Consider the following 13,265-nt stretch of genomic DNA (forward strand, 5'->3'; position numbering starts at 1 on the left):
CCCCCGTCTCCGCTGCCTCTCCCTCTCTCCCCCCCGCTCGCTCTCCCTCTCTCCCCCCCGCTCGCTCTCCCTCTCTCCCCCCCCCGCTCGATCTCCCTCTCTCTCCCCCGCTCGCTCGCCCTCTCTCCCCCCCGCTCGCTCGCCCTCTCTCCCCCCGCTCGCTCGCCCTCTCTCCACCCCCCCGCTCGCTCGCCCTCTCTCCCCCCCCCCGCTCGCTCGCCCTCTCTCCCCCCGCTCGCTCGCCCTCTCTCCCCCCGCTCGCTCGCCTTCTCTCCCCCCGCTCGCTCGCCTTCTCTCCCCCCGCTCGCTCGCCTTCTCTCCCCCCGCTCGCTCGCCCTCTCTCCCCCACGCTCGCTCGCCCTCTCTCCCCCCGCTCGCTCGCCCTCTCCCCCGCTCGCTCGCCCTCTCTCCCCCACGCTCGCTCGCCCTCTCTCCCCCCGCTCGCTCGCCCTCTCCCCCCGCTCGCTCGCCCTCTCCCCCCCGCTCGCTCGCTCGCCCTCTCTCCCCGCCGCTCGTTTGCTCTCCCTCTCTCCCCGCCGCTCGCTCGCTCCCCCTCTCTCCCCGCCGCTCGCTCTCCCTCTCTCCCCGCCGCTCGCTCTCCCTCTCTCCCCGCCGCTCGCTCTCCCTCTCTCCCCGCCGCTCGCTCGCTCTCCCCGCCGCTCGCTCTCCCCGCCGCTCGCTCGCTCTCTCCGCCGCTCGCTCGCTCTCTCCGCCGCTCGCTCGCTCTCTCCCCACCGCTCGCTCGCTCTCTCTCCCCGCCGCTCTCTCGCTCTCTCTCCCGCTCGCTCTCTCTCTCTCCCCGCCGCTCGCTCTCCCTCTCTCCCCGCCGCTCGCTCGCTCTCTCTCCCCGCCGCTCGCTCTCTCTCCCCGCCGCTCGCTCTCTCTCCCCGCCGCTTGCTCTCTCTCCCCGCCGCTCGCTCTCTCTCCCCGCCGCTCGCTCTCTCTCCCCGCCGCTCGCTCTCTCTCCCCGCCGCTCGCTCTCTCCCCGCCGCTCGCTCTCTCTCCCCGCCGCTCGCTCGTTCTCCCCGCCGCTCGCTCGCTCTCCCCGCCGCTCGCTCTCCCTCTCTCCCCGCCGCTCGCTCGCTCTCCCTCTCTCCCCGTCGCTCGCTCGCTCTCCCTCTCTCCCCGCCGCTCGCTCTCCCTCTCTCCCCGCCGCTCGCTCTCCCTCTCTCCCCGCCGCTCGCTCTCCCTCTCTCCCCGCCGCTCGCTCTCCCTCTCTCCCCGCCGCTCGCTCTCCCTCTCTCCCCGCCGCTCGCTCTCCCTCTCTCCCCGCCGCTCGCTCTCCCTCTCTCCCCGCCGCTCGCTCTCCCTCTCTCCCCGCCGCTCGCTCGCTCTCCCTCTCCCCGCCGCTCGCTCGCTCTCCCTCTCTCCCCGCCGCTCGCTCGCTCTCCCTCTCTCCCCCCCCGCTCGATCTCCCTCTCTCTCCCCGCTCGCTCGCCCTCTCTCCCCCGCTCGCTCGCCCTCTCTCCCCCGCTCGCTCGCCCTCTCTCCCCCCCCCGCTCGCTCGCCCTCTCTCCCCCCCCCACTCGCTCGCCCTCTCTCCCCCCGCTCGCTCGCCCTCTCTCCCCCGCTCGCTCGCCCTCTCTCTCCCCCGCTCGCTCGCCCTCTCTCCCCCACGCTCGCTCGCCCTCTCTCCCCCCGCTCGCTCGCCCTCTCCCCCCCGCTCGCTCGCTCGCCCTCTCTCCCCGCCGCTCGTTTGCTCTCCCTCTCTCCCCACCGCTCGCTCGCTCTCCCTCTCTCCCCGCCGCTCGCTCGCTCTCCCTCTCTCCCCGCCGCTCGCTCGCTCTCCCTCTCTCCCCGCCGCTCGCTCTCCCTCTCTCCCCGCCGCTCGCTCTCCCTCTCTCCCCGCCGCTCGCTCTCTCCCTGCCGCTCGCTCGCTCTCTCTCTCCGCCGCTCGCTCGCTCTCTCCCCACCGCTCGCTCGCTCGCTCTCTCTCCCCGCCGCTCTCTCGCTCTCTCTCCCCGCCGCTCTCTCGCTCTCTCTCCCCGCCGCTCTCTCGCTCTCTCTCCCCGCCGCTCTCTCGCTCTCTCTCCCCGCCGCTCGCTCTCTCTCTCTCCCCGCCGCTCGCTCGCTCTCTCCCCGCCGCTCGCTCGCTCTCTCTCCCCGCCGCTCGCTCTCTCTCCCCGCCGCTCGCTCTCTCTCCCCGCCGCTCGCTCTCTCTCCCCGCCGCTCGCTCTCTCTCCCCGCCGCTCGCTCTCTCTCCCCGCCGCTCGCTCTCTCTCCCCCGCTCGCTCTCTCTCCCCGCCGCTCGCTCGCTCTCCCCGCCGCTCGCTCGCTCTCCCCGCCGCTCGCTCGCTCTCCCCGCCGCTCGCTCGCTCTCCCCGCCGCTCGCTCTCCCTCTCTCCCCGCCGCTCGCTCGCTCTCCCTCTCTCCCCGTCGCTCACTCGCTCTCCCTCTCCCCGCCGCTCGCTCTCCCTCTCTCCCCGCCGCTCGCTCTCCCTCTCTCCCCGCCGCTCGCTCGCTCTCCCTCTCTCCCCGCCGCTCGCTCGCTCTCCCTCTCTCCCCGCCGCTCGCTCGCTCTCCCTCTCTCCCCGCCTCTCGCTCGCTCTCCCTCTCTCTCCGCCGCTCGCTCGCTCTCCCCGCCGCTCGCTCGCTCTCCCCGCCGCTCGCTCGCTCTCCCCGCCGCTCGCTCGCTCTCCCCGCCGCTCGCTCGCTCTCTCTCCCCGCCGCTCGCTCGCTCTCTCTCCCCGCCGCTCGCTCGCTCTCTCTCCCCGCCGCTCGCTCGCTCTCTCTCCCCGCCGCTCGCTCGCTCTCTCCCCGCCGCTCGCTCTCTCTCCCCGCCGCTCGCTCTCTCTCCCCGCCGCTCGCTCTCTCTCCCCGCCGCTCGCTCTCTCTCCCCGCCGCTCGCTCTCTCTCCCCGCCGCTCGCTCTCTCTCCCCGCCGCTCGCTCTCTCTCCCCGCCGCTCGGTCTCTCTCCCCGCCGCTCGCTCGTTCTCCCCGCCGCTCGCTCGCTCTCCCCGCCGCTCGCTCGCTCTCCCCGCCGCTCGCTCGCTCTCCCCGCCGCTTGCTCGCTCTCCCTCTCTCCCCGTCGCTCGCTCGCTCTCCCTCTCTCCCCGCCGCTCGCTCTCCCTCTCTCCCCGCCGCTCGCTCTCCCTCTCTCCCCGCCGCTCGCTCGCTCTCCCTCTCTCCCCGCCGCTCGCTCGCTCTCCCTCTCTCCCCGCCGCTCGCTCGCTCTCCCTCTCTCCCCCCCCGCTCGATCTCCCTCTCTCTCCCCCGCTCGCTCGCCCTCTCTCCCCCGCTCGCTCGCCCTCTCTCCCCCCCGCTCGCTCGCCCTCTCTCCCCCCCCCGCTCGCTCGCCCTCTCTCCCCCCCCCCCGCTCGCTCGCCCTCTCCCCCCCCCCGCTCGCTCGCCCTCTCTCCCCCCGCTCGCTCGCCCTCTCTCCCCCCACTCGCTCGCCCTCTCTCCCCCCGCTCGCTCGCCTTCTCTCCCCCCGCTCGCTCGCCCTCTCTCTCTCTCCCCGCCGCTCGCTCGCCCACTCTCTCCCCGCCGCTCGCTCGCCCACTCTCTCTCCACGCCGCTCGCTCGCCCTCTCTCTCTCCCCGCCGCTCGCTCGCCCACTCTCTCCCCGCCGCTCGCCCTCTCTCTCCCCACCGCTCGCTCGCCCTCTCTCTCCCCGCCGCTCGCCCTCTCTCTCTCCCCACCGCTCGCTCGCCCTCTCTCTCCCCGCCGCTCGCCCTCTCTCTCTCCCCACCGCTCGCTCGCCCTCTCTCTCCCCGCCGCTCGCCCTCTCTCTCTCCCCGCCGCTCGCTCGCCCTCTCTCTCTCCCCGCCGCTCGCTCGCCCTCTCTCTCTCCCCGCCGCTCGCTCGCCCTCTCTCTCTCCCCGCCGCTCGCTCGCCCTCTCTCTCTCTCTCCCCGCCGCTCGCTCGCCCTCTCTCTCTCTCTCCCCGCCGCTCGCTCGCCGTCTCTCTCTCCCCGCCGCTCGCTCGCCCTCTCTCTCTCCCCGCCGCTCGCTCGCCCACTCTCTCCCCGCCGCTCGCTCTCCCTCTCTCCCAGCCGCTCGCTCGCTCTCTCCCTCTCTCCCCGCCGCTCGCTCGCTCTCCCTCTCTCCCCGCCGCTCGCTCGCTCTCCCTCTCTCCCCGCCGCTCGCTCGCTCTCCCTCTCTCCCCGCCGCTCGCTCGCTCTCCCTCTCTCCCCGCCGCTCGCTCGCTCTCCCTCTCTCCCAGCCGCTCGCTCGCTCTCTCCCTCTCTCCCCGCCGCTCGCTCTCCCTCTCTCCCCGCCGCTCGCTCTCCCTCTCTCCCCGCCGCTCGCTCTCCCTCTCTCCCCGCCGCTCGCTCTCCCTCTCTCCCCGCCGCTCGCTCTCCCTCTCTCCCCGCCGCTCGCTCGCTCTCCCTCTCTCCCCGCCGCTCGCTCTCCCTCTCCCCGCCGCTCGCTCTCCCTCTCCCCGCCGCTCGCTCGCTCTCCCTCTCTCCCCGCCGCTCGCTCTCCATCTCCCCGCCGCTCGCTCTCCCTCTCCACGCCGCTCGCTCGCTCTCCCCCCGCCGCTCGCTCTCTCTCCCCGCCGCTCGCTCGCTCTCCCTCTCTCCCCGCCGCTCGCTCTCCGTCTCCGCTGCTCGCTCTCCCAAATAGAAATAAGTCGAATCAAACACTTTTTTATTTTCCAATGGGTGAATGATTCTGCTTATTTCAATACCCATGTATAGTAGTAGTAGGTGAAACCACCTAAAAATTTTTCATCATGTTCTCCTCAGAGTCTCTGATTAGTAGCACCTGCTCCCCTTTCCACCACAGCTGCCTTTCTTCCAACAATAGGCATTGCTGGAGAGGATGTGTTCAGATCACTTCTCCCTTAGGGGCACAGAGATACTGCAGCAGTCCTTTGCCAACAAATGCCATGAAATCTTAAACCTGAAAGGGTCTTTCCAGAAGGGGAAGCGTTCAGCTCCATGTTGCAGTTTTTCTAGTTTTTCTTATGGTATCCCACAAGGATGGTGCAGAGAAATAAAACATAAAAAGCTTTCTTGGGTAGTTATAAGAAATATTTGTAACTGCAGTTTACACTATAATATGCCTTGGCTGCTGCTTTAATGTTTCTCCTGTTTTATGGATTATGCATATTAAAGGTAAGAATCGTTTTTTCTATCTGCGTCAGACCAGTATCTTTCAACATAGTCAGCACTTTTTTTCCTTCTGAATGTTTTGCTGGTTCAGCTATGGGTACCATATAACACGCAGGCTCATCAAATCTACACATTCAAAAGGTGCTGAAATGGACACTGATCTGCTGAAGCTAGGAAAATCTGTAATATGACGTCAGTGATGAGATTATCAGTTTGCAAACTAGAGTGGTGGCTGAGGGGGGAAGAAGTGTGAATTAAAACGAGAATAAGCAAAGAAGGAAATTGATGAGTTATTTTGCGTACCCCAATTCATTCTCCTATAGAAAAATATTGTTCTGTAACTCACCTACTCCTTTAGCTTACTGATATGTATCTAAACAAAAGCATTATTATATCTATAGGACGCCTAATTTCTGGTACCCTTCCAGACTTTTACTGCTGGAGCAGAGTAGATACTCTCTGGTATATAATCAAATTGGCTTTCTTGCTTGTCTCTCTCTTGGTGGGGGCATTGGTCAATCACAAATGCGTTGTATAATGCAAAATAAACATTTGGGGTTACATGCATCATGTGCCGGTACGGGTTATCGCATCTTTTCTGGTGTTAACTCCCATTGACTTGAATGGGAATTATTGTCGGAACGGATGTCTTGTATAGCCCATGTTTATTCATGGAGTAAAGCCTTATTTTGGCCACCGTTGTGACAAAAGTTTAGGACTGGAAGCCTCAACTACTGAATCTGAGCCATTGTTCTTCCAATTAACCAATAAGTCCTGGATGCTGTTATTCGAGGATCTCTTGCCTGTATCCCCTGGGTGTGAGTAACACAGCCCTGCAGAAACCATGCACTGCTGCTTTTATTATGCCTAGTACTAGACTGGGTAATCCCGTAAGATTTCCATACAGGAAGTTGAACACTGAAAAGGTGGTAAGAATTTTTGAAGCATGATTTTAGCATATGCTTAAGAGTAGTTGCTCTTGTACTGAGAGTATGAAAAGCAAGTAGAAAAAGGTTGTAACAGCATGTAAGCCAAGTGTTTTACCTTAATGTGGCAAACCTTTTTCCATGGAAAGATTACTAATAGAGGAAATCATAAAAAGGGAATCTACAGTGTTTGTTCTAGCTCTCTACCTGCTTGGTAATCATTGATAAACTGTCACACATGCCATGTAACGATGCATCAGTATGACATCACATTGATGTGCCGGCGCGCTCTTAACAGAAAGCTTCTTTCAGCAAATATAAAAAACAAATACAACTGTCTAAGTGAGTTTGCCGATTTATGTTAAGTGCAATATAATTTCAATTTGATGCATCTCTGTGGGGTGGAGAGGGAATCCTTCCATAAAAATATGCACACAGCGCACCGGGGGTCCGTACAAATATCATATTTAGTGCAGGACATCTAAACCTGACAGATACATTAACCAATCTAAAACAAAACAAAATATAATCTAAACAAAGTCACCGTAAGTGACAAGTGGACGAGCTAGTGAAACAAACATAGTAATATGTGCGTCACAAGCTTACTACCAAACCCACATAGCTGCATGTGCCATACAAATATTGGTCAAATGGCAATATGGGGCAAGTAAATAAAAGATAAAAAATGTAATGATGGGGGGGGGGGGGGCGGAGAAAGGGGGGTGGCAGACACTGACCACGGAGCTGGAATGGCAAGAAGCCAAGGATGGCGCTGATGGATCCGTCCGGACAGCACCTTCACTTGGTAGTGTGGATCCTCCGCTGCCGCTTCCTGGTCTCTACCTCAGCCAATGGGTGTGCGAGCTGGAACAGCCTCACGTGACAACACGTTTCGCAACAGCGTGCTTCGTCAGCGGGTTGCTATGTCTGTTTCACTAGCTCCACTTGTCACTTACAGTGACTGTTTAGATTGGTTATTTTATCTGTCAGGTTTAGAGGGCCTGCATTAAATATTATATTTGTACTGACCCCCGGTGCGCTGTGTGCATATTTTTATCGTTTTTCTGAGAAACCTTCGGGCTATCTCATTTAGGAGTATTTTGGGAGTGACTCCATGCGGACAGCAGCAAGGGGATCTTTCTTCTTTCTACATTACACATCAGACAGCACGTGCGCGGAACCCTTGACTTATATTCAGGGATTCCTGCCACCCTGCATCAGAACCGACCACACTAACAAGAGAAGTGCCGCCACCACCACCATTTTGTTTGTTGCATATTATTAATGGAAATAGCATGTTCCCCTCCGCCCTCCCACCCCCCTATAATGCAATGTCTTGTATATAATGTATACCTTGTTCATTTATGTAACTGTATTTGTAACCATGTATTATTTGTCTTAACTCTGTGCCCAGGACATACTTGAAAACGAGAGGTAACTCTCAATGTATTACTTCCTGGTAAAATATTTTATAAATAAATAAATAATGTTTGCTCTTGTCCTAATTGGACCTGATCATGGGTGGAGGAAACTGCTCTGGTCTGTAGACGTTACAGAGAGATACTGATATTTGCTAATCAAAAGTAACCACTACATTTTAAGAGTGGAAACTCAAAACATTTATTTTGCTAAGAGAATAAAAATGATAATTCTATATTCTGCCTTTAGGTCAATATTAGGAGATCCCCAATTACCATCATACAGTACATCATAATAATAATAATACATGCCAACACTGCCAATTTAGGAAGCCGATTTTGGGGATCGTATCCCTGTCCCTGCCCTGCATCTTCCGATTGCATGCAGAGAGCAACAAGTAAATGGATCAGTTTCTCTGCCAGGCATGTCCAATTGATCTGGAAATTACAGATTAGACCTACCTGCAGAACCCGGTGTGCACAAGTGGGCGTAGTGAAGTCGTTGGGACATGGCTAGTATTTACTTAGGGTAGGTGTAAGGGATATAATTGGGGACTGAACCAAATCTCCCCAGAGTGCCCCAGCGTTTGCCCTGAGCCGGTCACGATCAGATGTTCGCTTCTCGTGAGATCAAGTCATACAAAGGGGCATTCATGAGAACAGCATTTCTGATCATGCTCTAAATTTAGGGTTATCAACAAAAAAAACCCGCAGCATTCAGGTACATAGAAAAATGGAAGTACATTGTATATGTGATTGGGCAGACAACATAATTAAATAGAAAACATGGACACACTCGCTGAATATAGGAAGTTGGCCAAGAATAACATTTCTGAATGACCCGATTGATCTGAACCCAGATGCAGACCTCTTGTTTTCCAGGATTGGATTATTGCCCAGCCTGACCAGAACCTTGTTCACCATGGTTTATTTTTAAAGGGTGGCTAAGATGGTGCTGTGTTGTGGAATCCATACTCTGTTCTTCTGTTCTTCAGAAAACAAGCACCACCTGATTTATTTATTTTTTCTCCTCTTGCCAAATGAATATCTTAAATGAAAAAAATAAAGTGTCATATCTGTAACTTCCATCTTCAGGAAATGTTCTGCTGAGGAGGGGGGGAGGGGGCAGAGAACCTCAGAATGTGTTAGGTTCAGGTAACAGGTAGCTGTGAGCTATTCATATAGTTTAACCAGGTTTAAAAATGTTTGGAAAGGCAGCTGGGGGTGGAGGCTGTTTCATGTGTGTGCTTCCTCACACTTCCTGTAGGTGGGGTTGTTGTCCTCTCACCAGTTCAAAACATTTCTAATATTTCCTAAACCAGACCGTTCCCCTTTGTACAAATCGCACTGATTGCAATCTGAGGTTTAATGCAACATAAGAGAATGTCAATGTCGAGAGCATTCTCTGTGACGGTTGCAACAAGGAAAACAATTGTTCCTTCCCAAAAATATCATGGTGGCATTTTTTCTTCCCTACAAACGCTTACTCGCCAAATCTGAGGAATGAATACTCATGGGCACAGACAAGAATACACACAAGAACATGGGTTACAGTTACGTGTGTGTGTGTTTGTCTTTTTTTCTGTGTCAGATTGATTCAAGTTTCTTTCTATATTTACTGAAAAGCAGTGAATACTGTGGATTTGTTTGTGTGTTCTGTTTCTTTCTGTATCAACGCGGGGGTATTTGATAGCAGCACCCTTTTCAGTACTCTAATTGGTGTGTGCCCCAAAGTACCACACAGGTACTGTATACAAAAAGATAAACATTCCAAAAAGGTATACAAAAAAAGTGTCTTTTATTGACTCTACGTTTTGGATACTCTCTGCAGCCTCTGTCTTGAGATAAATTATATATATATATATATATATCTCTATCAGATATGAGGTTAGATATTTCCAGTGAGAAGAAATATATATTTTATTGACTGGTGCAAAGAATAAAATGTCAAACCAACCTTGTTTAGATTTACCTACCGATACAATATAAATAACTATCATAGACTCTATTTATACTACATACTACAAGATCCATCAATATATTTAGCAACCATTTACTCCGCTCGTGATATGCTGGATTGTTTATTACTTAACTCCACAAAGTCACACATGTATAAGCAGAATTGCTGCATTTATTTTTAGAATCCGGTACCTGTAAATTAATTTATAGCTGGTTTATGCTGCTGCCATATCTGTAAATATTTAAATTTTATAGATCTGATCGAGGCTATGGTAGTTATTTATATCTGAACTGCAGAATGAGAATATTGTGAGACATAACCCTATAAAATACTATCAATTGTATTCATCAACATAAATTAAAATGTGTTTGGTCGCTGACACATTTTTGCACTATTAATGATAGAACCGTACTCTTTTCCTAATGGCACTGCTGTGGTGTTTTTAAAAAAAAAAAAATTTAATTGTTGGAATAAAATATGACATTAATAGCAGAGTTATGTATAATGGCATAAATCTACCATACCGATGCCTATAAAAAAAATATGAATACTGTAGTAATCATTTTAATAAATATTTTAGTTTTTCTAACTTTTTAATCTTTCCAGTGGTTTACCCATTTTCATACAATCTCTTTATGATTTCTAGTGATACATTCACACCGTAGAGCAGAAATAAAGTTAAATAGTGTGTGCGTGTGTGTGTGCGCGTGTGTGCGTGCGTACGTACGTACATACATACATACATACAACCTCACGGCATTGTCAGTAAGATGCTTAGACAGTGGGTAAAGCTTAACTGCAGTGGTTTTTTCTTCCCAAAACAACTAAACATTAGGCACACTATACCTTTAAGAAAACCAAATAATAAAATACAAATGTACTCCTCTTTAGGAGACTCTAAGTTGGCTGGCCAGCTAAACTGGTTACCAGCCCAAAACACTTGATGTTTAGGGATAAAACATACACAACAATATCAAAGTCCTTATGCATAGAAATATATATTATAAAGTCCTTATCTGTTGTTGGGAACTTGGTCACTACAACACAGCTTTAGTCCCTCCACAGGGTTGGAACACTGGTTCCTTGAATTCAAACCATGCATACAGCAGGCTTGTTAAGATTCAGACAAAGTCTCTTCCTGGGTGTGATTCCCAGCTGGTCCCCGCAGCCCTGCTTCCTGCAGTCCTAGGGGCTAGAGCAACCAGAGTCAGTCCTGGTTGGGCGATGTCTCTCTACCCTTCTGGGGAAAAACTAGCTGAATGTGTCTAGCAACTTCCTGCCTTTTAAACCTCCTGTTCATTCAGGAGTGCTGCTTGTTAATTTGCTGCACCTGCAACTAGCCTCTCCAGGGGAGCTTAACTGCTTGAAAGCACATATACCTCACTACACTCCAGCATACAGAGACAGTGTCTCCGTCACTATATCAAATCTCATGTGATTATCGTGCTTATGTTGCTAGCATTTCGAAGATGAAATCTCTATTCTTTTACATGCAGTGTGCCCCATAGCAAAAGATGGTGGCGTGTTGCAATAAAATTAAAGCACACAGTTGCATAAAAGCTAGTCTTCTATTTTTGTTTTACCATTTAATACGTTTTTATGTATATTTGTGTGTGTGTGTGTGTGTGTGTGTATGTATGTGTGTGTGTATATATAAATGTGTGTGTATATATATATATATGTATGTGTATATGTATATATATGAACCTATGATTGGCTGTGTAGCAGAGGGGGAATAATAGCAAGTAACACAATCTATCAAATCTGTAGTACAGATATAGCCAACATTCTAAACACCTTCAATGCTGAAAATATCACGTTAAGGAGAACGCTCGTTACCATTGTTTTCAATGGCACTTATGTTAATAACAAACTGGCGTTGACCATTTCCATGCTAAGGATCCTGCGACACCGATGTTTTGCCAGAAGCCAGCACTTCGCCATTCTGTGATCGTTCCAGTAGTGATCACATGATGCGGCTGGTCCCTGGATGCAGAAAGTGGAGGTCTCGATATGGCTGGCTGCTCAGTCAGACCGATCACCCTCTAAACAAGCATTTGCCCGGGATGTACCTGGTATGTCATACGGGCACTGAAAAGGTTAATGCATCATGTCAAGGGGACGAAGGTTGGCTATGTCCTGTACTTACAGGATAAATTAGGATCTTAAAATTGAGATAAGAATACTTAGAAAACAAATCTCTTACATTATTGTGTATCTAATTGAAATGATGGAAAACATGTGACATTCAAACGATTTCACTTTATTTCTGCTCCACAGTGTGTTAAGGGAGGCATGAAGACTTGTCTACAAAATGTGTACAGTGTATGAATGTGATTTATATATTCACGTTTAATCCACACAGCACTTCATCTGCGATTTCCATAAACGCAGTGCGTTCCCAGAAATACTTTTAAAATATCATCCTCTCTCTCAGGAAAAGATGTTTATGCATTGAAACCGTGCACCACAAGCAGTGCATTTCCATGTGGGATTTGGTGTGCATTTCTTTAGTAAATCTAATTTGAATTAAAATGAAATCAAACACGTGTAAGAACCAGATTTTTGTTTTTATGACTTCCTGATTTACTGTGCATTTGCCATTCTTTGGTCAGTATTTGCCTGCTCTTTAACACAGGTGTGATTTTTCTTCCTAGCTGGAACAGGTCACTGACTTCTGATGGTTGCGAGCGTGGCTTTCTACTCTGCTGATTTGCTCAGGCTTCCTGATATTAAGATCGATGCACTGAGTTCCAGGTTATTACCAAGAACCTTCTGGGATAATGTAAGTGGACTGCGGGTTTGACTATTTATGGGTGGTGGTGTTTGTAAAACTCTGCAATCTTAGCCAAAGTCTTATTGTTTAACAATATAAAAGACTCAAGTTGATAACCGGGGCATTCTCTAACAGTTAAAATACATATTTATCATGTTTTCTGCAGATTCTACTTAACCTTGCAAGCATATAGTTAAATATTAACACAGGTGTTATCAGTCAAACCCAACTGATTATTAGTACTCCTACAGTACTTCTCACTATGACCATAATAGACTGGGGTTTTTTTTTTTTAAAGCATATTTTTCTTTTCTAATGCAAATTGCCTTAATGCAGCCACAACTGGGATGGAATCCTGCTAGCACATTTATGGTGCATGTAAAGTTGTACAGCACTGAAAGGACTAGCTGCTGTTTTTTCCGAATACAGATGGGTAGGTGTAGGTGTATTATATGTTCTATCTTTAAATGGACCAACAAGAGTTCTCCATATACTAGAATTAAATTCTAGCATACATTACTTTGTGAATGTAACAGGTTGTATCCCAAAGGAATGCTGAAGAATGTATGGGAAGAGATTCTTATCTATATCCGGGTGCTTGTCCGCCTCACATTGTGACAACACTACTGTTTATCCTAATTACATGCTGTGCTATTAAATAAAACAAAATCTACTTTGAGAAATGTCTTTAAAACCATAAATCAAGATTTTGTTTGTGCTTTGTACAGATATGGTGACTCAACGTTCACTAGCTTTATTTGAAATAAATAGTTAAAAAAAATCCGTGCCACATACTGGCACTTTATTGTTATTTAAAATAGTGAAAGCATTAATCCATGCAACACCTTCTGGACCAAGTTTCATCATTTGTTTGAGATGCTCTGCAGGTTTAGGCCAGAAAGACTAACTGTTAAAAACACAACAACACCACACCTGACCGTATTGAATACATACTGTTTGTTGGGAGCTTATTTGGAGCTCATCTCGACCTGGGGAAATAATGCTGCTGTTATATTTCCACGATATCAATAATCTGTGCTTAATGGGTTTATAAAATAATCAACAAAAGTGTTTTTTTGTTGTTTTTTTAAATATATAAATATTTCGCCTATGCAGAAGAATTTTG

At 51.3% G+C, this 13,265-nt stretch overlaps 1 protein-coding gene across 3 annotated transcripts in view; it reads left to right on the top strand.

The window, feature by feature from the left end:
• FRYL (FRY like transcription coactivator) overlaps nucleotides 1–13,265 on the top strand; it is a 297,074-nt gene that overhangs the window by 61,909 nt on the left and 221,900 nt on the right. For all 3 annotated transcript variants that reach the window (XM_075566772.1, XM_075566765.1, XM_075566781.1), the window contains exon 3: nucleotides 12,021–12,148. The gene's annotated coding sequence lies outside the window, so the exon portion shown is untranslated. The remainder of the gene's footprint in view (nucleotides 1–12,020; nucleotides 12,149–13,265) is intronic.

This window comes from Ascaphus truei, chromosome 1 (genome assembly GCF_040206685.1).
Source record: "Ascaphus truei isolate aAscTru1 chromosome 1, aAscTru1.hap1, whole genome shotgun sequence".
NCBI lineage: Eukaryota > Metazoa > Chordata > Amphibia > Anura > Ascaphidae > Ascaphus > Ascaphus truei.